General features: G+C 37.3%; 1 protein-coding gene and 1 long non-coding RNA gene across 6 annotated transcripts in view; one reads left to right on the top strand and one right to left on the bottom strand.

The window, feature by feature from the left end:
• nhsa (Nance-Horan syndrome a (congenital cataracts and dental anomalies)) overlaps positions 1-26828 on the bottom strand; it is a 143306-nt gene that overhangs the window by 25579 nt on the left and 90899 nt on the right. The gene's annotated exons all lie outside the window — the stretch shown is intronic.
• Positions 11622-14707, top strand: LOC141369334 (uncharacterized). Its single transcript, XR_012372991.1, has 3 exons — positions 11622-11983; positions 12110-12255; positions 13888-14707. It is a non-coding gene; the product is annotated as an uncharacterized lncRNA (long non-coding RNA).

Raw genomic sequence — 26828 nt, 5'->3', positions numbered from 1 at the left:
ACAATACAGTTACAAACATTGCATTTTAACCAAATTTGAGGTGCTATATCCCAGTTGCCCTCTGGGGTGCGTTTAATATTTCAATGCAGAGTCACAGTCAGTGCTCCTGTCTATCAACATGCCAAAAATCACACTTATTTACAGCAGCATTTTAAAGTTATGGTCCCATAAACTTGGCTATTTTGACAATACAGTTAATAGACATTGCATATTTAACTGTATTTGAGGTGCTATATCTCAGTTGGCCTCTGGGGTGCGTTTAATATTTCACTACAGGGTCACACTCAGTGCTCCTGTCTATCACCATGACAAAAATCACACGTATTTACAGCAGCATTTTAAAGTTATGGTCTCATAAACTTGCCTATTTTGACAATACAGTTAATAGACATTGCATATTTAACTGTATTTGAGGTGCTATATCTCAGTTGTCCTCTGGGGTGCGTTTAATATTTCACTGCAGGGTCACACTCAGTGCCCCTGTCTATCACCATGCCAAACATCAGACTTATTTACAGCAGCATTTTAAAGTTATGGTCCCATAAACTTGGCTATTTTGACAATACAGTTAATAGACATTGCATATTTAACTGTATTTGAGGTGTTATATCTCAGTTGCCCTCTGGGGTGCGTTTAATTTTTCACTGCAGGGTCACAGTCAGTGCTCCTGTCTATCACCATGCCAAACATCATACTTATTTACACCAGCATTTTAAAGTTATGGTCCCATAAATTTAGCATTTTTGACAATACAGTTACAAACATTGCATTTTAACCAAATTTGAGGTGCTATATCCCAGTTGCCCTCTGGGGTGCGTTTAATATTCCAATGCAGAGTCACAGTCAGTGCTCCTGTCTATCAACATGCCAAAAATCACACTTATTTACAGCAGCATTTTAAAGTTATGTTCCCATAAACTTAGCATTTTTGACAATACAGTTACAAACACTGCATTTTAACCAAATTTGAGGTGATATATCCCAGTTGCCCTCTGGGGTGCGTTTAATATTTCACAGCAGGGTCACACTCAGTGCCCCTTTCTGTCACCATACCAAACATCAGACTTATTTACAGCAGCATTTTAAAGTTATGGTCCCATAAACTTGGCATTTTTGACAATACAGTTACAGACATTGCATTTTAACCATATTTGAGGTGCTATATCTCAGTTGTCCTCTAGGGTGCGTTTAATATTTCACTGCAGGGTCACACTCAGTATCCCCGTCTATCACCATGCCAAACATCAGACTTATTTACACCAGCATTTTAAAGTTATGGTCCCATAAACTTGGCTATTTTGACAATACAGTTAATAGACATTGCATATTTAACTGTATTTGAGGTGCTATATCTCAGTTGGCCTCTGGGGTGCGTTTAATATTTCACAGCAGGGTCATACTCAGTGCTCCTGTCTATCACCATGACAAAAATCACACTTATTTACACCAGCATTTTAAAGTTATGGTCCCATAAATTTAGCATTTTTGACAATACAGTTACAAACATTGCATTTTAACCAAATTTGAGGTGCTATATCCCAGTTGCCCTCTGGGGTGCGTTTAATATTTCACTGCAGGGTCACACTCAGTGCTCCTGTCTATCACCATGCCAAACATCAGACTTATTTACAGCAGCATTTTAAAGTTATGGTCCCATAAACTTGGCTATTTAGACAATACAGTTAATAGACATTGCATATTTAACTGTATTTGAGGTGCTATATCTCAGTTGCCCTCTGGGGTGCGTTTAATATTTCACTGCAGGGTCACAGTCAGTGCTCCTGTCTATCACCATGCCAAACATCATACTTATTTACAGCAGAATTTTAAAGTTATGGTCCCATAAACTTGGCTATTTTGACAATACAGTTAATAGGCGTTGCATATTTAACTGTATTTGAGGTGCTATATCTCGGTTGCCCTCTGGGGTGCGTTTAATATTTCACAGCAGGGTCATACTCAGTGCTCCTGTCTATCAACATACCAAAAATCACACTTATTTACACCAGCATTTTAAAGTTATGGTCCCATAAATTTAGCATTTTTGACAATACAGTTACAAACATTGCATTTTAACCAAATTTGAGGTGCTATATCCCAGTTGCCCTCTGGGGTGCGTTTAATATTCCAATGCAGAGTCACAGTCAGTGCTCCTGTCTATCAACATGCCAAAAATCACACTTATTTACAGCAGCATTTTAAAGTTATGTTCCCATAAACTTAGCATTTTTGACAATACAGTTACAAACACTGCATTTTAACCAAATTTGAGGTGATATATCCCAGTTGCCCTCTGGGGTGCGTTTAATATTTCACAGCAGGGTCACACTCAGTGCCCCTTTCTGTCACCATACCAAACATCAGACTTATTTACAGCAGCATTTTAAAGTTATGGTCCCATAAACTTGGCATTTTTGACAATACAGTTACAGACATTGCATTTTAACCATATTTGAGGTGCTATATCTCAGTTGTCCTCTAGGGTGCGTTTAATATTTCACTGCAGGGTCACACTCAGTATCCCCGTCTATCACCATGCCAAACATCAGACTTATTTACAGCAGCATTTTAAAGTTATGGTCCCATAAACTTGGCTATTTAGACAATACAGTTAATAGACATTGCATATTTAACTGTATTTGAGGTGCTATATCTCAGTTGTCCTCTGGGGTGCGTTTAATATTTCACTGCAGGGTCACACTCAGTGCTCCTGTCTATCACCATGCCAAACATCAGACTTATTTACAGCAGCATTTTAAAGTTATGGTCCCATAAACTTGGCTATTTAGACAATACAGTTAATAGACATTGCATATTTAACTGTATTTGAGGTGCTATATCTCAGTTGCCCTCTGGGGTGCGTTTAATATTTCACTGCAGGGTCACAGTCAGTGCTCCTGTCTATCACCATGCCAAACATCATACTTATTTACAGCAGAATTTTAAAGTTATGGTCCCATAAACTTGGCTATTTTGACAATACAGTTAATAGGCGTTGCATATTTAACTGTATTTGAGGTGCTATATCTCGGTTGCCCTCTGGGGTGCGTTTAATATTTCACAGCAGTGTCATACTCAGTGCTCCTGTCTATCAACATACCAAAAATCACACTTATTTACACCAGCATTTTAAAGTTATGGTCCCATAAATTTAGCATTTTTGACAATACAGTTACAAACATTGCATTTTAACCAAATTTGAGGTGCTATATCCCAGTTGCCCTCTGGGGTGCGTTTAATATTTCTATGCAGAGTCACAGTCAGTGCTCCTGTCTATCAACATGCCAAAAATCACACTTATCTACAGCAGCATTTTAAAGTTATGTTCCCATAAACTTAGCATTTTTGACAATACAGTTACAAACACTGCATTTTAACGAAATTTGAGGTGATATATCCCAGTTGCCCTCTGGGGTGCGTTTAATATTTCACAGCAGGTTCACACTCATTGCCCCTTTCTGTCACCATACCAAACATCAGACTTATTTACAGCAGCATTTTAAAGTTATGGTCCCATAAACTTGGCATTTTTGACAATACAGTTACAGACATTGCATTTTAACCATATTTGAGGTGCTATATCTCAGTTGTCCTCTAGGGTGCGTTTAATATTTCACTGCAGGGTCACACTCAGTGCTCCTGTCTATCAACATTAAACGCACCCAAGAGGCCAACTGAGATATTGCACCTCAAATTTGGTTAAAATGCAGTGTCTGTATCTGTATTGTCAAAAATGGCAAGTTTATGGGACCATAACTTTAAAATGCTGGTGTAAATAAGTCCGATTTTTTGCTATGGTGATAGGCAGGAGCACTGAGTGTGACCCTGCATTGAGATATTAAACGCACCCCAGAGGCCAACTGAGATATTGCACCTGAAATATGGTTAAAATGCAGTGTCTGTAACTGTATTGTCAAAAATGGCAAATTTATGGGACCATAACTTTCAAATGCTGCTGTAAATAAGTCTGCTTTTTGGTATTGTGATAGACAGGAGCACCGAGTGTGACCCTGCATTGAAATATTAAACGCACCCCAGAGGGCAACTGAGATATTGCACCTCAAATTTGGTTAAAATGCAGTGTCTGTATCTGTATTGTCAAAAATGGCAAGTTTCTGGGACCATAACTTTAAAATGCTGCTGTAAATTATTCTAATTTTTGCTATAGTGATAGGCAGGAGCACTGAGTGTGACCCTGCATTGAGATATTAAACGCACCCCAGAGGCCAACTGAGATATTGCACCTCAAATATGGTTAAAATGCAGTGTCTGTAACTGTATTGTCAAAAATGGCAAATTTATGGGACCATAACTTTCAAATGCTGCTGTAAATAAGTCTGCTTTTTGGTATTGTGATAGACAGGAGCACTGAGTGTGACCCTGCATTGAAATATTAAACGCACCCAAGAGGCCAACTGAGATATTGCACCTCACATTTGGTTAAAATGCAGTGTCTGTATCTGATTGTCAAAAATGGCAAGTTTATGGGACCATAACTTTAAAATGCTGGTGTAAATAAGTCCGATTTTTTGCTATGGTGATAGGCAGGAGCACTGAGTGTGACCCTGCATTGAGATATTAAACGCACCCCAGAGGCCAACTGAGATATTGCACCTGAAATATGGTTAAAATGCAGTGTCTGTAACTGTATTGTCAAAAATGGCAAATTTATGGGACCATAACTTTCAAATGCTGCTGTAAATAAGTCTGCTTTTTGGTATTGTGATAGACAGGAGCACCGAGTGTGACCCTGCATCGAAACACTAAACGCACCCCAGAGGGCAACTGAGATACTGCACCCCAAATATGGCCAAAATGCAGTGTCTGTAACTGTATTGTCAAAAATGGCAAGTTTCTGGGACCATAACTTTAAAATGCTGCTGTAAATTATTCTAATTTTTGGTATGGTGATAGGCAGGAGCACTGAGTGTCACCCTGCAGTGAAATATTAAACGCACCTCAGAGGACAACTGAGATATAGCACCTCAAATATGGTAAAATATGCAATGTCTTTTAACTGTATTGTCAAAAATGCCAAGTTTATGGGACCATAACTTTAAAATGCTGCTGTAAATAAGTCTGCTTTTTGGTATTGTTATAGACAGGAGCACTGAGTGTGACCCTGCATTGAAATATTAAACGCACCCCAGAGGCCAACTGAGATATTGCACCTCAAATACAGTTAAAATGCAGTGTCTGTATCTGTATTGTCAAAAATGGCAAGTTTATGGGACCATAACTTTAAAATGTTGCTGTAAATAAGTCCGATTTTTTCTATGGTGATAGGCAGGAGCACTGAGTCTGACCCTGCATTGAGATATTAAACGCACCCCAGAGGCCAACTGAGATATTGCACCTCAAATATGGTTAAAATGCAGTGTCTGTAACTGTATTGCCAAAAATGCCAAGTTTATGGGACCATAACTATAACATGCTGCTGTAAATAAGTGTCATTTTTGGCATGTTGATAGACAGGAGCACTGACTGTGACCCTGCATTGAGATATTAAATGCACCCCAGAGGCCAACTGAGATATTGCACCTCAAATTTGGTTAAAATGCAGTGTCTGTATCTGTATTGTCAAAAATGGCAAGTTTATGGGACCATAACTTTAAAATGCTGCTGTAAATAAGTCCGATTTTTGCTATGGTGATAGGCAGGAGCACTGAGTCTGACCCTGCATTGAAATATTAAACGCACCCGAGAGGGCAACTGAGATATAGCACCTCAAATACAGTTAAATATTCAATGTCTATTAACTGTATTGTCAAAATAGGCAAGTTTGTGGGACCATAACTTTAAAATGCTGCTGTAAATAAGTCTGCTTTTTGGGATTGTGATAGACAGGAGCACTGAGTGTGACCCTGCATTGAAATATTAAACGCACCCCAGAGGCCAACTGAGATATTGCACCTCAAATTTGGTTAAAATGCAGTGTCTGTATCTGTATTGTCAAAAATGGCAAGTTTATGGGACCATAACTTTAAAATGCTGCTGTAAATAAGTCCGATTTTTGCTATGGTGATAGGCAGGAGCACTGAGTGTGACCCTGCATTGAGATATTAAATGCACCCCAGAGGCCAACTGAGATATAGCACCTCAAATTTGGTTAAAATGGTGTTTGTAACTGTATTTTCAAAAATGCTAAGTTTATGGGACCATAACTTTAAAATACTGCTGTAAATAAGTCTGATATTTGGCATGGTCATAGACAGGGGCACTAACTGTGACCCTGCATTGAAATATTAAACGCACCCCAGAGGGAAACTGAGATATTGCACCTCAAATATGGTTAAAATGCAGTGTCTGTAACTGTATTGTCAAAAATGGCAAGTTTATGGGACCATAACTTTAAAATCTTGCTGTAAATAAGTCCGATTTTTTCTATGGTGATAGGCAGGAGCACTGAGTGTGACACTGCATTGAGATATTAAACGCACCCCAGAGGCCAACTGAGATATTGCACCTCAAATATGGTTAAAATGCAGTGTCTGTAACTGTATTGTCAAAAATGGCAAATTTATGGGACCATAACTTTCAAATGCTGGTGTAAATTAGTCTGATTTTGGTTTGGTGATAGGCAGGAGCACTGAGTGTGACCCTGCATTGAAATATTAAACGCACCCCAGAGGCCAACTGAGATATTGCACCTCAAATTTGGTTAAAATGCAGTGTCTGTATCTGTATTGTCAAAAATGGCAAGTTTCTGGGACCATAACTTTAAAATGCTGCTGTAAATTATTCTAATTTTTGCTATGGTGATAGGCAGGAGAACTGAGTGTGACCCTGCATTGAAATATTAAACGCACCCCAGAGGCCAACTGAGATATTGCACCTCAAATTTGGTTAAAATGCAGTGTCTGTAAATGTATTGTCAAAAATGCAAAGTTTATGGGACCATAACTTTAAACGGCTGCAGTAAATAAGTCTGATTTTGTGTATGGTGATAGGCATGAGCACTGAGTGTGACCCTGCATTGAGATATTAAACGCACCCCAGAGGGCAACTGAGATATAGCAGGTTAAATATGCAATGTCTGTAACTTTTTTGTCAAAAATTACAAGTTTATGGGACCATAACTTTAAAATGCTGCTGTGAATAAGTCTGCTTTTTGGTATTATGATAGACAGGAGCACTGGGTGTGACCCTGCATTGAAGTGTTGAACGCGCCCCAGGGGGCAACTGGGATGTAGCACCTCACATTTGGTTAAAATGCAGTGTTTGTAACTGTATTTTCAAAAATGCTAAGTTTATGGGACCATAACTTTAAAATGCTGCTGTAAATAATTCTGATATTTGGCATGGTCATAGATAGGGGCACTGAGTGTGACACTGCAGTAAAATTTTAAACGCACCCCAGAGGACAACGGAGATATAGCACCTCAAATTTGGTTAAAATGCTTTGTTTGTAACTGTATTGCCAAAAATGCCAAGTTTATGGGACCATAACTATAAAATGCTGCTGTAAATAAGTGTCATTTTTGGCATGTTGATAGACAGGAGCACTGACTGTGACCCTGCATTGAAATATTAAACGCACCCCAGAGGGCAACTGAGATATAGCACCTCAAATACAGTTAAATATTCAATGTCTATTAACTGTATTGTCAAAATAGCCAAGTTTGTGGGACCATAACTTTTAAATGCTGCTGTAAATAAGTCTGATGTTTGGCATGGTGATAGACAGGGGGCACTGAGTGTGACCCTGCAGTGAAATATTAAACGCACCCCAGAGGACAACTGAGATATAGCACCTCAAATACAGTTAAATATGCAATGTCTATTAACTGTATTGTCAAAATAGGCAAGTTTATGAGACCATAACTTTAAAATGCTGCTGTAAATAAGTGTGATTTTTGTCATGGTGATAGACAGGAGCACTGAGTGTGACCCTGCAGTGAAATATTAAACGCACCCCAGAGGCCAACTGAGATATAGCACCTCAAATACAGTTAGATATGCAATGTCTATTAACTGTATTGTCAAAATAGCCAAGTTTATGGGACCATAACTTTAAAATGCTGCTGTAAATAAGTCTGATGTTTGGCATGGTGATAGACAGGGGCACTGAGTGTGACCCAGCAGTGAAATATTAAACGCACCCTAGAGGACAAATGAGATATAACACCTCAAATATGGTTAAAATGCAATGTCTGTAACTGTATTGTAAAAAATGCCAAGTTTATGGGACCATAACTTTAAAATGCTGCTGTAAATAAGTGTGATGTTTGGCATGTTGATAGACAGGAGCACTGACTGTGACCCTGCATTGAAATATTAAACGCACCCCAGAGGGCAGCTGGGATGTGGCACCTCAAATTTGGTTAAAATGCAGTGTTTGCAACTGTATTGTCAAAAATACTAAGTTTATGGGAACATAACTTTAAAATGCTGCTGTAAATAAGTGTGATTTTTGGCATGTTGATAGACAGGAGCACTGAGTGTGACCCTGCAGTGAAATATTAAACGCACCCCAGAGGGCAACTGAGATATAGCACCTCAAATACAGTTAAATATGCAACGCCTATTAACTGTATTGTCAAAATAGCCAAGTTTATGGGACCATAACTTTAAAATGCTGCTGTAAATAAGTCTGATGTTTGGCATGGTGATAGACAGGGCACTGCGTGTGACCCTGCAGTGAAATATTAAACGCACCCCAGAGGGCAACTGAGATATAGCAACTCAAATACAGTTAAATATGCAATGTCTATTAACTGTATTGTCAAAATAGCCAAGTTTATGGGACCATAACTTTAAAATGCTGCTGTAAATAAGTCTGATGTTTGGCATGGTGATAGACAGGAGCACAGAGGAAAACTGGGATATAGCACCTCAAATTTGGTTAAAATGCAGTGTTTGTAACTGTATTGTCAAAAATGCCAAGTTTATGGGACCATAACTTTAAAATGCTGCTGTAAATAAGTCTGATGTTTGGCATGGTGATAGACAGGGGCACTGAGTGTGACCCTGCAGTGAAATATTAAACGCACCCTAGAGGACAACTGAGATATAACACCTCAAATATGGTTAAAATGCAATGTCTGTAACTGTATTGTCACAAATGCCAAGTTTATGGGACCATAACTTTAAAATGCTGCTGTAAATAAGTGTGATGTTTGGCATGTTGATAGACAGGAGCACTGACTGTGACCCTGCATTGAAATATTAAACGCACCCTAGAGGGCAACTGGGATATAGCACCTCAAATTTGGTTAAAATGCAGTGTTTGCAACTGTATTGTCAAAAATACTAAGTTTATGGGAACATAACTTTAAAATGCTGCTGTAAATAAGTGTGATTTTTGGCATGTTGATAGACAGGAGCACTGAGTGTGACCCTGCAGTGAAATATTAAACGCACCCCAGAGGGCAACTGAGATATAGCACCTCAAATACAGTTAAATATGCAACGCCTATTAACTGTATTGTCAAAATAGCCAAGTTTATGGGACCATAACTTTAAAATGCTGCTGTAAATAAGTCTGATGTTTGGCATGGTGATAGACAGGGCACTGCGTGTGACCCTGCAGTGAAATATTAAACGCACCCCAGAGGGCAACTGAGATATAGCAACTCAAATACAGTTAAATATGCAATGTCTATTAACTGTATTGTCAAAATAGCCAAGTTTATGGGACCATAACTTTAAAATGCTGCTGTAAATAAGTCTGATGTTTGGCATGGTGATAGACAGGAGCACAGAGGGAAACTGGGATATAGCACCTCAAATTTGGTTAAAATGCAGTGTTTGTAACTGTATTGTCAAAAATGCCAAGTTTATGGGACCATAACTTTAAAATGCTGCTGTAAATAAGTGTGATTTTTGGTATGGTGATAGACAGGAGCACTGACTGTGACCCTGCAGTGAAATATTAAACGCACCCCAGAGGGCAACTGAGATATAGCACCTCAAATACAGTTAAATATGCAATGTCTATTAACTGTATTGTCAAAATAGCCAAGTTTATGGGACCATAACTTTAAAATGCTGCTGTAAATAAGTCTGATGTTTGGCATGGTGATAGACAGGGGCACTGAGTGTGACCCTGCAGTGAAATATTAAACGCACCCCAGAGGCCAACTGAGATATAGCACCTCAAATATGGTTAAAATGCAGTGTCCGTACCTGTATTGTCAAAAATGGCAAGTTTATGGGATCATAACTTTAAGATTTTTTCATGAGGATAGACAAGTCATTACGTCTTATAAAGTATAAACAGCTACAATATGTATCAGAACCAGAATCAAAATTAGCTTTATTGGCCAATTGTGCACACATGCACACATGCACAAGAAATTCATTTTAGTTTCGTACTTACAGACGTACAGTAAACTTAAATGGCAAAAAGCAAAATTTCATGTAAAATTGAAAATTAAAACAAATAATATAGATAAGAAGCAAGTGAGAGAGTTATTTACAGATATCTAACATACGGATATCTATTTACAGAAGTACTGTCTATAAAACTGCATATAATGTACATTGTACAAATGTATTTACAGAGTTAACCCTGTTAGTGTTGTAATATTCAATACTGCACTTAAAAACAGCAAGGTCGGAGCAAATGTGCTACTGTAACTGCTTAAGGTGAAGATGTCTTGTGGGAAAAATTTTCTGGCACAGCAAATTTGAGAATGGTGAGAGGGAGTGATAGGGGCTCTTCAAGAAATCTACTCTCATCTCCACAGTTTGAAGCAGCCAGCCTCACTTCTGTAGTAGATTCATCATTTAGAGTCATCTGCAAACATCAAACACACGCACACACACGCAAGCACACGCACGCACCCGTGCGCCCGCACACAAACACACACACACACACGCGCGCGCGCACACACACACACAACCGCACACACACACACGCAAGCACACACACACACACACACACACACACACACACACATTCACCCGTGCGCCCGCACACATACACCCGTGCGCCCGCACACATACACACACACACTCGCGCGCGTGCACACACACACAGACACACACACACACGCAAGCACACACTCACCCGTGCGCCCGCACACATACACACACACACACTCGCGCACGCGCGCGCGCACACACACTCAAACTCACTCACTCACTCACTCACTCACAAGCACGCACACACACACACACACACAAGCACGCCCCGCGCGCACGCGCACACACACACACACACACACACACACACACTCAAACTCACTCACTCACTCACTCACAAGCACGCACACACACACACAAGCACGCCCCGCGCGCGCTCACACACACACACACACACACACACGCACCCACGCAAACATCACAAAGACATTGGGATCATTCATTAATGCAATTCAAAGATGACACGTCTAACAATTTAATTTTACATTAACATATTTAGTGTATCTTTACATTCTGACACTAAATTTTCTTTCATAACTCTTTTATTCTGTTTATTTTCAAATGTATATTACTCTCAAAGTAACAAAATAAACATAATCACTCAAAACAGCACGAATAAGAGATAATGCGCTACGGTCCCTAAGCTGTGCGTGAAAAAGAAACTGCTAACGCGGAAGCGTCGCGTCTTTTAAGGTGGAACGAAAAGCGTCAATAAGAAGCTGCGAATAAGAAGCTAGATTCAGCCTCGTTATGAAACAAACGGTCTGCTTAATCAGATGAACAGACCCGCGTCAGTTATTCGAGACTTCGCTACGCCACGAGCAACACTTGATTCTATTAGAAAAAGCTTTTTTAAATGTCTCGCGTGACGTCTGGTATATTAACTGAAAAAAAATCGCTTTGAAGTGCCACACCTTAAAGCTGACGTTTTCAGAAGAGAACCGTGTTTTAAGATCTCATTTTGTCCAACATTGCGTCCTATGACAGATATAATACTTATTTCATTATTGTTCTGTGTATGTGTGACCTTCATCATTTGAGGTTATGTGTTGATTTCTCATCTGAATATTTCCTCTTATAGGTCCATCATCCTTTCATGCGCTACACAGCATTGGTAAGTCATTTCTTTCACTTTTGTACTGTTGTTAGGAGCGATATCTTATTTTTGTAACTAATATACAATTATTATTCTTTTACTCGCAGTACTCAAATATACAATGGTTGGTTAATTTGTTTTCAGATAAATGCTGAATTTAAAAGAATCACTACTGTCTAATGTTCCTGTGTCACCTGGACCTCCAATCCAAAAACCTGACGAAACTCTTCTATCGGATAGGATGACAGCTAGCAAAAAGACTTCAAACAATTAATGATCAAATGACAGAAGTAAGTAATATAGATTCATAGACATAAAAATGTGTAAACATTGTTGGAAGTACAGAACGTCTTTTGGCACACGGGTCATTAAAACACCTGGGAAGATTTAAAGGGATAGTTCACCCAAAAATAAAAATTCTCATCACTTACTCCCTATCATGTTGTTACAAACCTGTATAAATGTCTTTGTTCTGATGAACACTAAGGAAGATATTTTGAGGAATGTTTGTAACCAAACCAATCATAAGCCCCATTCACTTCCATAGTGGGGAAAAATAATACTATTGAAGTGAATGGGGCTCATGAACAGTTTGGTTGCAAACATTTCTCAAAATAAATATCTTCCTTCATGTTTATCAGAACAAAGACATTTATACAGGTCTGTAACAACATGAGACTGAGAAAATGAAATAATTCACTTTTGATGTGATTGTCAGGTATGGTAGCACACACTCGAAACATGGCCTCTTTATTTAACTCATTCCAGTGTAGTGAACATTAGGGATGCTCCGATCAGGATTTTTGCAGCCGATACGATCACCGATTTGTAATCTTTGTGATCGGCCGATACCGATTCTGATTTTTTTTTAAAGCTGATATGCAAGCTCTTTGATGACTGTAACTGTTACATTTTTTCTAGATAAAATAATACCACGGATGTTGCCTTTGTTATATTACTTGCAGTAATTAGGTATATTATTGTTTTAATAGTGACTCAAATAAATAAGCACAACAAATATTTATTCTGCATAGAGAAATTTAATATGGCTTTAAAAAGTCTTATGTCTCCTAAAAGTACTGAAAATAAAACACTTCACAGACTTTACTGTATTAATTAAATATACACGCATTTGTATGAAGTACAAAAGTTCTTTAGTCAAGAGCAGAGAGTGATTTTATTGAGAGATGAATTAGGTTACTGCAGCTTTAAGACGTGAGAGAGAGATCGCTCTCTTCATGTGCACTGATGACAGGCTGCTGTGTGTGGGCGGCGGCTGAACGCAGACAAGCAGCTGTGAGGAAAATAAAAGTTTAAACGCTCAAAACTTTAAAACGCATGCAAATAAGAAACTGTTGGCATGAGGATGCAATTGTCCGTGATAGATATGTGTTGTATACGCTGTTTGATGGGGATGTGAAGACGCCTCGCGCTGTTGACCGGAGCACGTCCTCATAGAAAATACGCATATCTCTGTAAAGGCAAAGAGAGACATACAAATCTGCACGCCGCACATGAGCAAAGGGTTGTAAAAATGCTTGTGCTACGTAAAAAATGTCTTTAATTGCAGCCACATTCAGGATCCTTTTGATGACAAAAGTAAACAGAAAGATCGGTTTATGAGATCGGCAGATTTAGCGAGCACCGATTGAGTCATTTAATGCCATTATCGGCCGGCCGATCGATCGGAGCATCCCTTGTGAACACACACACACACACACACACCCAGAGCAGTGGACAGTGCAGCTGCCTTGCTTTGTAACCCATGTATTTGTTACCAATTGTAACATGCTGTGGCAATGCACATGGGTCTGTATACTTACATTTATATTTGTTTGCATTGTACTAATTTCCAATGACACTTTTATTGTAACAGTAACCTTTTTTCTGTTTCTTTAACTACATTTGTTTGTTTTGTACAGGGCATGGATGAAGTCAGCATCAGTGAGGTCATTTGAAGACACCAATGTTGGGATTTGTGCTCTCAAACAACATGCTGCTTGTGATGAAGAAGAGGATATTTGTATAGTCCTGGAAGCCATGAAGGTGTTGCAACATCGTGTTTGAGCTGATGTATGCCTTAATCCTGAGCTATCCTGATCTCCGCTTTATTTTTGAGGAAATCCAAACTTCATTGAGAGTAACTTTAACGAACAGTTTCTTTCAGTGAAAGGATCAGAAAGACTGTGCTGCTCATTTTTGAATTTTTTATCTGTTTTAAGTGTTTTCTATTATTAATACATTAACAGTTTGCTGCTCAGAGTCGATTTTGGAAATGGTTGTTGTATTTTGTTTTTGTTGAATCTTTGATTTAACAGTTTATAAATGATGTAGCTCTGACTTTATGAAGTAGTGATATTTTCCAGTTTGTAAATCCATTTTATAAATAATAGTACTTACTGTTTTGCATGTCTCTTTGGAATGCAGTGTTTGTGCTTTAGCACGTCTAAATCTATTGTGATAGTAACTATTTTAAACATTTGGGTCAGTTTCACAGATGGGGCTTTTCCTAGTCCCAGACTTTTGCAATGCCATATATCAGTGCCATTGTTTTGTCGGTAGCACTTTACAATAAGGTTCATTAGTTAACATTAGTTAACTACATTAATTAATGTGAACTAATAATCAACTGCACTTATACAGCATTTATTCATCTTTGTTAATGTTAATTTCAACAATTACTAATATTTTTATTAAAATTTTGTTAATGTTAGTTAATGCACTGTGAACTAACATGAACAAGCAAATAAAGCTTTATTTATATTAACTGTATTGCTCATGGTTTGTTCATGTTAGTTAATACATTAACTAATATTAACTAATGAACCTTATTGTAAAGTGTTACCGTTTTGTCTAAAGATGTACTCCAGTGTTGTTTTTGTAAGGTAGGTTTGTTTGTAAACTTTATTTTATTAAAAATATCCTAATATAACTAGGGCCTAGTCATGGATTAATCTACAACCTGTTTGGGAAATTGCCCCTTTATGTATGTACTGCATATGCTGATTGTTGTAATAGTTATTGACTTAATGAATTAATGTGTAATGATGTAATTGAATTGATGATCTGAAAGCAGTGGTTTGCCTCAATATCACTAAACATTTGTACAAAACTCTTTGCTTTTTATGCCAATGCAAATGTATTTAAAAAAAAATAAATAACATTTGGATAATTATGGATGATTATTCTGGTGCCAGAGACATAATGAAATTGCTTTAGAGTTACATAATCCCATAATATAAGCATTAAAAAAGCATGTTGGAATTAGAGATGAAAATCTAGTCCCCTTACATAATAAAATTACTTAAACATTACAAAATAAATGTGTTATAGTAAAGAGAAATAGCACTTTGAGTCAATATATTTCTATTAGACTACTTAAAGTAATTAAAATGTTTTGGTCTGACACATAAAAATTAATTTGAGAAAATTATTTTGGTTTTAAACAATCGGATCATGTGGGACCGATGTACACATTAAAATTACGTAAATTGAAAGGATTTTTTTTTTCAGTGCAGCTGTATGACATCACCTAACCAACACCTGCTCTGAAGACCTCATCCAGGATAACAGATGAGTGTTTAACAGACCAGATGTGTCTGGACAAATGCATTCCTGCCCAGTAGCTGCTTGTGATGTCCTGAACTTCACTTTGTAGGCCACCACTGCTTTCCGCCCCTAATATACACCACACATCTTCCCTCTGTAGCGTTTCCAGATTATTCCTCTCAATATTTGCTTTGTTATTGGTTTTTTTCTTCATCTGGTGCAAGATGTAAAGGTGTAGGTGAAGGAATTTGTCTGGAGGAGACTTGGACCATTGTTGGGGTTTTTTTGTACTGATCAAACGCTTCTGACTGTGAAGATGAACTCACTGTCTTAACAATCCTTTAAAAAAAGTTTTACAGCCTTTTGTCAATGACAAACTGTTAAAGTCAACAGATTTTAGAAACCATCTGTGTGCTTTTTTAAAACCCAGGAGAGTTTCACTTCTGGTGATTCATTGCATAAATAAACTCTTGTACAATGTTACCAAAAAAGACAAGACGGACATATTTCATGTGTCCTAAATTGACCCTAATACAGTATGTCATTAATTTACACTGCGATCCATCTGAAACCATGAGATTAAATGCTTTATACTTTATAATGCTTTATAGTTAGGGGTGACGTTTTTAACCGTAAACGGGGACCTGAAAAACGTAAACTTTTAAAACAAGTTTTAAATGCAAATGTTTGAAATTTTTTTCGATTTTTCGCAAATCTGTGATAATGGTGACATCCTGCGCATGTGTTTATTTAGTTCAGTCTATACTGTAGGCACGTGTGAGTATAACCAAAACAACAGCAGCGGCTTATAGGACTGTGTTAACTCAAGATACTGAGTTTATTATCGAGGGTCACTTGAAGTAATAAAACACCTTATCGTCCATCTACACAAAGTTGTTTGATGCTTTTGCTGCCTTGATTATTTGTATTTATCATTCTGTAGAATAATGCGTATGTGTGCAGGTGTGTAGTACTTCTTTAACATCGCCATCTACTGGCCTGACATGCATAATACATAGGTGATTCAAGCTTCGGCGCATACCTCGGTTTTCAAGTCACAGTTTGGTTCAGTTTCGGTACAGTTAGGGGAAAGAAATGCAAAACATAAAATTGCTTATCCTTTATTATGATCATTTCTAAACATCAGTTTACATATTTTAAACACATTTTTAAAAACACTCGCTTGTTTAAATAAAATAAATAAAAACAAAATAGAATGAAACATGAGGGATAACAAACAGCTAATCGTGTTGACAGAGTTCAGGGAAAACTTCCTAATGTCGAATTCCTAAAAACCAATGACAAAAACACACACACACACACACACACACTTTAATTAGTGTGGTATAGATTGTCTTAACTTGACACGCCATCTTAAAACTCGCGCTCGTGCGTGAGGTGCACATGTAATGGTCAAACACGTCCGTCTATTGCATGTTTACATAGAAAAGCAATAAAAGCACAGTGGAATGAAAAAACACGTTCGCCTTTAGCAATTTTGCTAAAAACACTGGTGGTCCACTACACAATATTGTTGTGTGGGAACTTGAATTTAAAGTACCTTTCGCATGTAAAACAAGCCTATGTTAACTACTGGTAAAGATTGCATTCGGTACACATGCACATCAAACCGGAAGTCCTGTACCGAAATGTGTGTGTACCGTTACTCCCAGTGTTGTGCCTGAACGAGTTCACTGAAAGAAAGTTCATAGACTCGTTCATATTTTGGGCGAACGTGAACTGAACGTACTGTATTACTGCCTGATAAACAGTACTGTGAACTCGTTCATTCTGGTGTTTGTGAACGGCACGCTCTTTCAGTTTAACGTCGTTCAATAGGGTGCCAGATTTCTATAGAGTCTTCCACACTGAAAACAGGCCTTAATGTGTAGCGGAAAAACACCCAATCTGGCAACACCAGCCAGTTTTTCGCGGCTGCATGCATCATCAAAACTTTTCAAGGTATGTGCAAGCAAATACAAAAATGAAAAGACAGTCAATGCTTAATGTAAACCCTGGTTGAATAAGGATTTAAAGTTGGATATGAAGATGAAATCTGACGCATTTAGCTTCAGTGTTAAAACTGATCAAATAATTGCTGTCTGTGGTTCTATATGGGCTATAATGGCAATAATTTAAAAAATATAATATAGGAAAACTGCAAACTAGTTCAAAATTTTGAAATATGAACTGAACTAGTTCATTTTAAAATTTGTAAAATGAACTTTGAACTAGTTCATGTAGAAAGTGAACTTTCCCAACACTGGTTACACCCCATACCACATTTCCAACACTGGTTACACCCCATACCACATTTCAATGTGGATCTTTTTGACTACATTGCCCTGTGTACATGTAATTTCTGAGAAAAACATAAAGAAAAAACTTGACTGTTTTACTACATCGTTGTGGAGTAAACGTAGCCTTAGAGGATCAGGATCAGCGTGTGTTATCTCTGTGTGATATATTGTAAAGAGATGGTGACTGGTCATTTAGTCTTATAGAAAATGTGAGGACTGGTAAAGAGTTTTCTACTGGACCCCTGCTGTGGTTTGAACTATTGCCCTACTATCAGATACTGAAGTTATGGCTCCAGAAAGCATCTCAGTATCTCAACCCACTGCAGCACAACCAGGCTCCTTATCAAGACCAAAAATACATTCATCTGATAAGAAAAATTTTAATTGTTATTATATTGGTTTTGGATGAAATGTGTTCCTGTAGCTTAACGTAGCATTGCAAAAGTCATGCAAGAACACATGCTTTACATTATACAAACTGAATTTGAAACTGACAACTCAATGCATAGAATACTTAGACATCTCCATTAGTCTCAATGTAAACCCATAGGAGAAACATCAGAGACATTAAAGAGATGATTTGTGGAGTTGAAGATGTGGACATGAGGTTTTTTCTTCATTAGAGCTGTTTGGTTGTTAGTCGTTTAACAGCATGGGTAAAGAGAAACCCCAGCAGAGATCTTTAACATCTCTCCTCAGTACAAACCTTCAGTCAATAGCGAGGCACATTTGTCAGCGTGGGTCATTTCAGCAGCTGTCGCACCTTAAAGTGTTTCTACACTAAACTGAGAAAACAAAAACAAATCTGAGATATCTCAGAGGTCTCTATAGGTGCGGTCATCTACAATCCTTCACTTCCAGAAAGACTGCACCCAAAAACAAAAGAGATGGTTGGTGGAGACCTCTCGTCTGCTGACGGTGAGATATCTGAGATAAATGAACAGGATTACTTTGGCATGAGAGAAGAAGATCGGAAACAGAACCGGCTTTATCATTGAACCCTTTCCCAGTTTTCTTTGTTATCTTTCCAAAGTCTATAAGTTCTTTCCGTCTATCATCACCGCTATCTGTAGATGTAAAACATGTAAAACTCTGTTTTTCAACACCAGAGCTAGAAATGTAAACCTTTAGAATTTACCAAGGTCTTGGAACAGAACTTATTCAAGATATTTTAAAACCGCAACTCCAAAAACAAAACCAAATTGAATCATCAAACTACACAGAAATGTCTTTCTGAACATTATAGTTACAGTATTGGATAACATGATATCCTCATCTTTAAATCTCTCCTACCCAAAGGAAAATGTTATTGCTCAAATGTTAGCTCAACCTTGTCTCATATGTTTCTTTTAAGATTACTTACTTAGAAATTAATACATGAAAATAGAAAAAAATAAAACATTTATAAAAATAAATGGTACGGTGACAGTAACATTAATGTAAATTGTAAAGGTGAAGTAAGTTGGGTAAATAAGACATTTTTCATATCACGAAATGAAAATACAGCCAATGGAAGCACGTCAATTTTGCAAAAACATTTTCCGCTCGCACACTGTAAAAAATTTGCTGTAATTATGCAGCTGGTTGCCAGTAACTTACTGTAGCAGATAAAGACTGAAAATGTTTCATGTTCATTTAACTTTGAACAAACTGGTGCCAGTAAATAACATAAATGTAAAATCTACAGTAAGTTACTGGCAGCTAGTTGCAAAACTGCCTTTTTAGGTCAACTGTATATAAATCACATAATTATTATTTGAAGATAACACGGTATGTACTAAAACCTCTCAGAAACACCTCATAAGTGTTTGCTCCCAAGTATAAGAGGCTTTCCTTGCCAATAATGTTTGGATAAAACATCCTACATCTCCTTTCATTTAAAATAATGAACTATTATCTCAGAGAAACACCTCATACGTTGCCGCTTCCAAGTATAAGGGGCTTTTTTGTATTAATGTTGAATAACACTCCTACGTATACTTCGAATAAAATAATGTCTTAAAATAACCAACTTCCGTCGATGTGAATTTTGGAATGACTTATCGCGAGAGGATAAACAAAGTTTTAATTACATATCATTTGTAAGTGGAAACACTGTCATTTTACAAACCTTTTTATCAACAAATAGAAAATATTGCATAAGTTTTGCACAAATTTGCATCAAAATTCCTGCTATTGTTGAGATCTCTACTGAAATCTGATTGATACATTTTTCACAGGAGAAACATTTGAGACACCGGAGACGTTTCCATTTCCTCTCCATTTAATCTCATTGATGTCTAGAAGAAATAACTGAGACTTCTCATTTGTCATTTTTCTTTTTTATATAGATAGTTTAGGTTAAATATGCAGGAAACTTGAAAGATGTGTAAAATAATGTTTATAAAACGGGCAGTTCTGGTTCTTCATTCTGATTGGTTGAAACACGTTCTAAGCTGTGATAAAACACACCGGTAACCTCACGGTTCAGACCACATTACATAAGTATCACTGCGCCACTGTTGCTGCGTACTGATTTATGAAAATAAACACCACAGTCTTTAATCATATTTTTTATTTGTCTACAATTGCACAATTAATGGCGATATCCAGATAAATGTCAATAATATTGTTGAGTCATCTCGTCGATAAAGAGAAAACGTTGTCTGAGGATTTTATAACTCAAGTTCATACGTCCGCTATTATCCACTGGGTGGCGATCTTACCCAACTTAAACACTGACGCATTCACTGAAAACACCGTGTAGTACTGTTCATGGCTCCGTCTGAATCTGATCTCTTACTAAAGTTCTTCACAAAAATGGAATTATCTCCGCTTTTAATACAAAAATTTGAGAGGTGATAAGAGAACAAATAAAGGTAGGACGAAATGTTTTTTCGTTTGTTTTTGTTTCAAAGCGGATGGTCTGTTCTTTCACTTGATATCTTATGTTTTTAACTGGGTGGCAACTTAAAAAAAAAACGCTGACAGGGAAAGAGTTCAGCATGCTTCCAAGCATATTTGATCATCACTTCAACAGTTGCATCTAATTTATACATTAATATAAATGTTAATGTATAAATTAGATGAATGGTGATTTATAACATAAACACCACAGTCTTAAATCATATTTTCATTGTATCTTTGCTGCGTCTGTGTGTTGTTTGTGAACTGCGCTCTGTTGCAGCCACACTTGATTCTGAGGAACTACTTTGTTTGGCGGAAGAGTAATATTTGTACTAATATAATTACAACTTATTTGGGTTTTATTTTATAAAATCCCGCTAACGTTATGCATATGAAGTAACCGTTTTATAAACGCAATAAACCCCGAGAAGCAGTGGGTTACCAGTGCATTTTATAACAGCTAAGGGGCGTTGTTAGGCACGACGCGAAGCGGAGTGCCTAAAACCCCCTTAGCTGTTATAAAATGCACTGGTAACCCAACGCTTCGAGGGGTTTATTATAAAATAAAACCCAAATAACCCATTAACCTCTTTGTCAATTTTCTTTAAAAAAAAATCCAGATAATTTACTCACAACCATGTCATGCAAAATGTCGATTGATGTCTTTCTTTCAGTCGAGAAGAAATTATGTTTTTTGAGGAAAACATTCCAGGATTTTTCTCATTTTAATGGACTTTAATGGACCCCAACACTTAACAGTTTTAATGCGGTTTAAAATTGCAGTTTCAAAGGACTCTAAACCAGTGGTTCTCAAACTGGGGGCCAGGGGGGCCGCGAGATGGTGCCAGGGGGGCCCCAGTTTTATGACATAAAATAAATTAATTTATCATGAAATCTGTGCAATTAAACCTAAAAAAAAATAAGACTACTAATCAACAGCCCTACTTTGTATCATTTAATATGTTTTGTTTAATTAAAAGTTGAGTTTTAAAACAGTTTCTTGTCATAAATTTTCTTTGGGGGGGGGCCGCGAAAGAATGCGCCATACAAAAGGGGGGGCCGCACACTGAAAAAGTTTGAGAACCACTGCTCTAAATGATCTCAAACGAGGCATAAGGGTCTTATCTAGCGAAACAATTGTCACTTTTCGCAAGAAAAATAAAAGTATGCACTTTTAAACCACAACTTCTCGTCTATCTCTGGTCCTGTGACGCGCCAGCGCGACCTTACGTAATATGTCATCATGTCAAGAGGTCACGGATGACGTATACAAAACTCTGCCCCAGTGTTTACAAGTGTGAAGAAAGAGGACCGTTCCGACGTTGTTGTATAGCGAATGATACTAATTAATGTCTTTGTGTCAGTTTATTGTTTAAAATGGTCCGCAAATGTGCGTTTCATATATGTAACACGTGACCTTTCGATGTCATTACGCAATTATGTGAGGTCGCATTGGCACGTCACACAGCCGGAGGAAGACGAGAAGTTGTGGATTAAAAGTGCATATTTTTATTTTTCTTGCCAAAAATGACAATCGTTTTGCTAGATAAGACCCTTATGCCTCGTTTGAGATCGTTTAGAGTCCTTTGAAACTGGAATTTTAAACTGCATCGAAACTGTTAAGTATTGGGGTCCATTAAAGTCCATTAAAATGAGAAAAATCCTGGAATGTTTTCCTCAAAAAACATAATTTATTTTCCACTGAACAAAGAAAGACATCAACATTTTGGATGACATGGTGGTGAGTAAATTATCTGGATTTTTTTTTTAAGAAAATTGACTAATCCAACTTCTTGACTAATTAAAGAAGTCTACACGCTCACAGCAATGTGAACCTTAAGGCTCTCCGGTTTCCCATGCATAGAAAGACGAGTTAAAAACCCACCATCTCCAGTTCACCCTGTAATCATCAGCCAACGACTGAAGCCAAACCCCTACCACTGACATTTCCCAGTCCACACACACCTTTCAACGTGGGAAAGTCTGTCCCTCCAAATGTTGGCTATTCCAATCACACCACACCTCGCTACAGACCACCTTCATCACCTCCCATTTGGTATCACCACGGGTCAAACATTAGCTGAGGTTTGAGGGATATCTGCAGTCTGCTGGAGTAAAGATCCAAACCAACGTCTTGCATCTACGCCACATCACAATACAGATCATAAAAAGTCCACCTGATCACTAAATTGCATTGCAAATACCAGCCAAAGATTATTTAGTAACTCAGAGTTTCTAGGCTACAAACATAATTGCATCATGGGAAGTCATGCATCCACATCATACAAGAAACTGACAGCTGCAAAATCATGAAATGCTTGCAAAACTAAACCGCTGGGGTCACAACACATTGACAGCTATAAAAAACATCTCCAGGAAAGTATAGCATTCAATCTATTGTACCTTTAGATCGCAGCGGGACGCAGCATCCGAAAGCCATGACCGTAGAGCGTCCCAAAGACACAAGTGTCTATCTCTCATTTGTTTGTTCTTATATTGATCTCCATTATGAAATTTAAGCACACTTTCTCTCCCAGTCCTTTTCTCTCTGACTGACTGAGCATGACTGACCTGAAGCTACTTTCAGATCAACATCTACAGCCCCCCGCCCCATTTCTCCACCCGGTTACTACCCTACATACCTCCTACCCCCCTACAAATGGTGCACATGGTCCAGTCCGGACACTTTAATCCCTTTATGCTTCACTTGATTGGTCCAAAGAAAGGAAGCACAGGGTCACTAATCCACATCAATGCCGGTGGGATGCCGAGCATTAATGCTGTCTGGGTGCACAGATTCCTAAACGCGTGTGTTTGATTCACAACGGTACGCTTCGACGAACGCCGAGCGGTAATTCAAGAACGCCAGTGACTTTTAGCAGTCAAACATTAATCGTGAAGGTAATGCAATGTGGTTAATGTGAAAATCTTTCTGAGCCCAGTTTAATATTGAGATATCTGACCTGTGGATGAGTGTAAACACTGGGGTGTGTGTTATGTTAGCTGGTACAACAATCACATTTGTGCCATGATGGTGAGACGAGGGTCACAGATGGTAAACTGCCAGAAATCCAAAAAAGGTCCATCACAAAAGTGAAACCTTAAATATCTTCAAGACTGAATGAAAAAAAAAATGGTTTTGTGACAAGCAATCATTATGTGGATATCCATGTTGTATCAGTAAAAAAAATATTTTTTATTCTGTCCTGAGTACAAACACAGTTGCACAGTTAAAGAGAGAGACAGAGAATGGGAGAGAGACATAGAGAAAGAATGAGAGTAATATCAGCATCTCTGTTAATCTCGTCTAATCCCTAAACTCTCAGCCTCATGTGACCTTGGCACCATCACGGCCAAATGTCCAAGTGAGACAAAGAGAAGAAATTGTGTTTATTTAAACGCACAAATGTGTTACAGAGCAGCTGACAACTGGAGTTGTGTACATAAGAAAGTGTGTTTGAGAGTTTACACTAATGCAAAGAGTTTTGCTTGTGACACATTTTTGATTAAATCACAGTACATTGCATTAAAAACGCTCTCCCAAATCAATGTTTTATCAAGGTTTGTCTTTATAACCTCTTCTCTATTTTTATATTTACCTTATTCACCTGAAAAGAAATTAAATTTACATTTATGCATTTGTCAGAAAGTTGTATCAAAAATGACTTTATATGCATTTAAACTATACATTACTTTTATCAGCATCGGTGTTCCCTGGAATTGAACCCCTGCACTGCAAAAAATGATTTTCAAGAAAAAAATCTTAGTATTTTTTCTTGTTTTTAGTAAAAATATCAAAAAATAAATTAAATTAAGATGCTTTTCCTTGATGAGCAAAACGACCCAAGAAAATAAGTCTAGATTTTAGACCAAAAATATCAAATTTAAGTGATTTTGAGCATAAAACAAGCAAAACATTTTGTCTTGAATTTAGTGTTTAAGAAAAATGTTCAAGATTTTTTTACTTACCCCATTGGCAGATTTTTTTGTTTGTTTTATGCACAAAATCACTTAAAGGTGCAGTGTGTCAATTTTAGCAGAATCTAGTGGTGAGGTTGTGAATTGCAACCAACGGCTCAGTCCACTGCTTATCCCTGGCTTTTGAAACACATAGAGAAGCTACTGTAGCCACCACCGGACAAACAGGTCATCATCGGAGACAACTTAGTAAAAAAAAGTTTGTCCGTTAAAGGCTTCTGTAGAAACATGGCGGCCCAAAATGGCGACTTCCATGTAAGGAAGTCCATGTGTATGTAGATACAAACATCTCATTCTAAGCTAATAAACACATAACGGTATATTATCCATGGTCTTAATACACCTTTGATAATATAGTTTTGTATATTATTTTGCATTTTGGTCAAGAGATCCTTCTAAAAATTACACACTGCACCTTTAAATTTAATATTTTTGGTCTAAAAACTAGAACTTATTTTAAAAACCTAAAAACGTATTTTCTTGGGTCGTTTTGCTCATCAAGAAATAGCATCTTAATTTAAGAATTTTTAGATATTTTTACTTAAAACAAGACAAAAATATTTTCTTGAAAATCATTTTTTGCAGTGTAGCCCAGGATATGCATTGCATGTTGTTGCAATGCACATGCTATGAACATCTGTGTACACATACGATTCAAAAATAAACTATACTTTGAAAGGCTATGCATTCGACCATGCGCGTATGTTCACGTACATATAAAAATATAGACTATACTCTGGGCTTAAAGCAATATTCTGCCAGTATGTACCAAAACATTTGCAGTAGAAAGGCTACATTTTAAACCAAAAAAATCCTTATCACAATTATTTCCTAGTTCTCACAATACATCTGTGCTACATTTCCTTCCTATATGGGCATGAAAACATTTTTACTGTAGTTTTAGGACACAGAGAGAGACAGAATGGATGGAGATAGAGAGACATACAGTAAAAGAGCAGGAGAGAGAGGATGGGTGGAGTTTAGGTGTCAGACTGCAGGTAGACGTCCTAAAATAACACAGTCTATTGAGTCAGCTATAATTTGGCTGAGAGGGTCTAAAACTCAGCCAAGAACACACACGCTGGAAACCACATAAACGTGCACGCGCACACAGGAAAACATGAGGTGTAATGTGCAGGAAACAATGGATGAGGTGTGTCTGGGTCACTCAATCTGTTAGGAGTGCAAACTCATCACTATTAACACAGTGTGATTTTTAACACTCCTGACACAGAGAGGCTGTTTACACCTGGTGTTAAGATGCGGATAACAAGTGGACGAAACACAATACAGGTGTAAACGGGGTGTGAAACGTTTTGAGGTCGTCAAATTTCAAGCACAGTCATAGCTAGTCGAAAACGCAAAAGACTGTCTATTCTCTGCGTATTGATATAATGTGTGATGCATACCTGTCAACATTGGGATTTGAAAATAAATGACATTTCTGGAACCCAACCCCCTTCATTACTATGCAAGGGAATGGATGGGTACACTACAAAAAATTATTTTCAAGGAAAAATTTTCTTAGTATTTATGTCTTGTTTTCAGCAAAACAAGCTAAATAATCTGCCAATGGGGTAAGCAAATTTTCTTGAATTTAGTGTTTAAGAAAAATGTTCAAGATTTTTTTTGCTTGCCCCATTGGCAGATTTTTTTTTGCTTGTTTTATGCACAAAATCACTTACATTTGATATTTTTAGTCTAAAAACTAGACTTATTTTCTTGGGTTGTTTTGGTCATCAAGAAAAAGCATCTTAATTTAAGAACTTTTAGATATTCTATACTACAAAAATACTTTCTATTGTTGTCTTGTTTTCAGTACAAATGTCTAACAGTTTTAATCAAGATGCATTTTCTTGATAAGCAAAATGAAGTAAGAAAATAATTCTAGTGAATTTGTGCTTAAAACAAGTAAAATAAATAAATAACTGGTAAAAAAATCTTAAAATAAGTTTCCTTACTTAATTCAAGAAAAATTCAAGAAAAAATTGCTTACCCCACTGGCACGTTTTTGCTCATCAAGAAAAAGCATCTTAATTTAAGCATTTTTAGATATTTTACTGAAAGCAAGGCAAAAAATTATAAGTAAGAAACCTTCACTGCAAAAACTTATTTTCAAGAAAAATTGTCTTAGTATTTTTGTCTTGTTT

This window comes from Misgurnus anguillicaudatus, chromosome 13 (assembly GCF_027580225.2).
Source record: "Misgurnus anguillicaudatus chromosome 13, ASM2758022v2, whole genome shotgun sequence".
NCBI classification, from domain to species: domain Eukaryota; kingdom Metazoa; phylum Chordata; class Actinopteri; order Cypriniformes; family Cobitidae; genus Misgurnus; species Misgurnus anguillicaudatus.
This window is presented reverse-complemented; position numbering and strand designations above follow the sequence as displayed.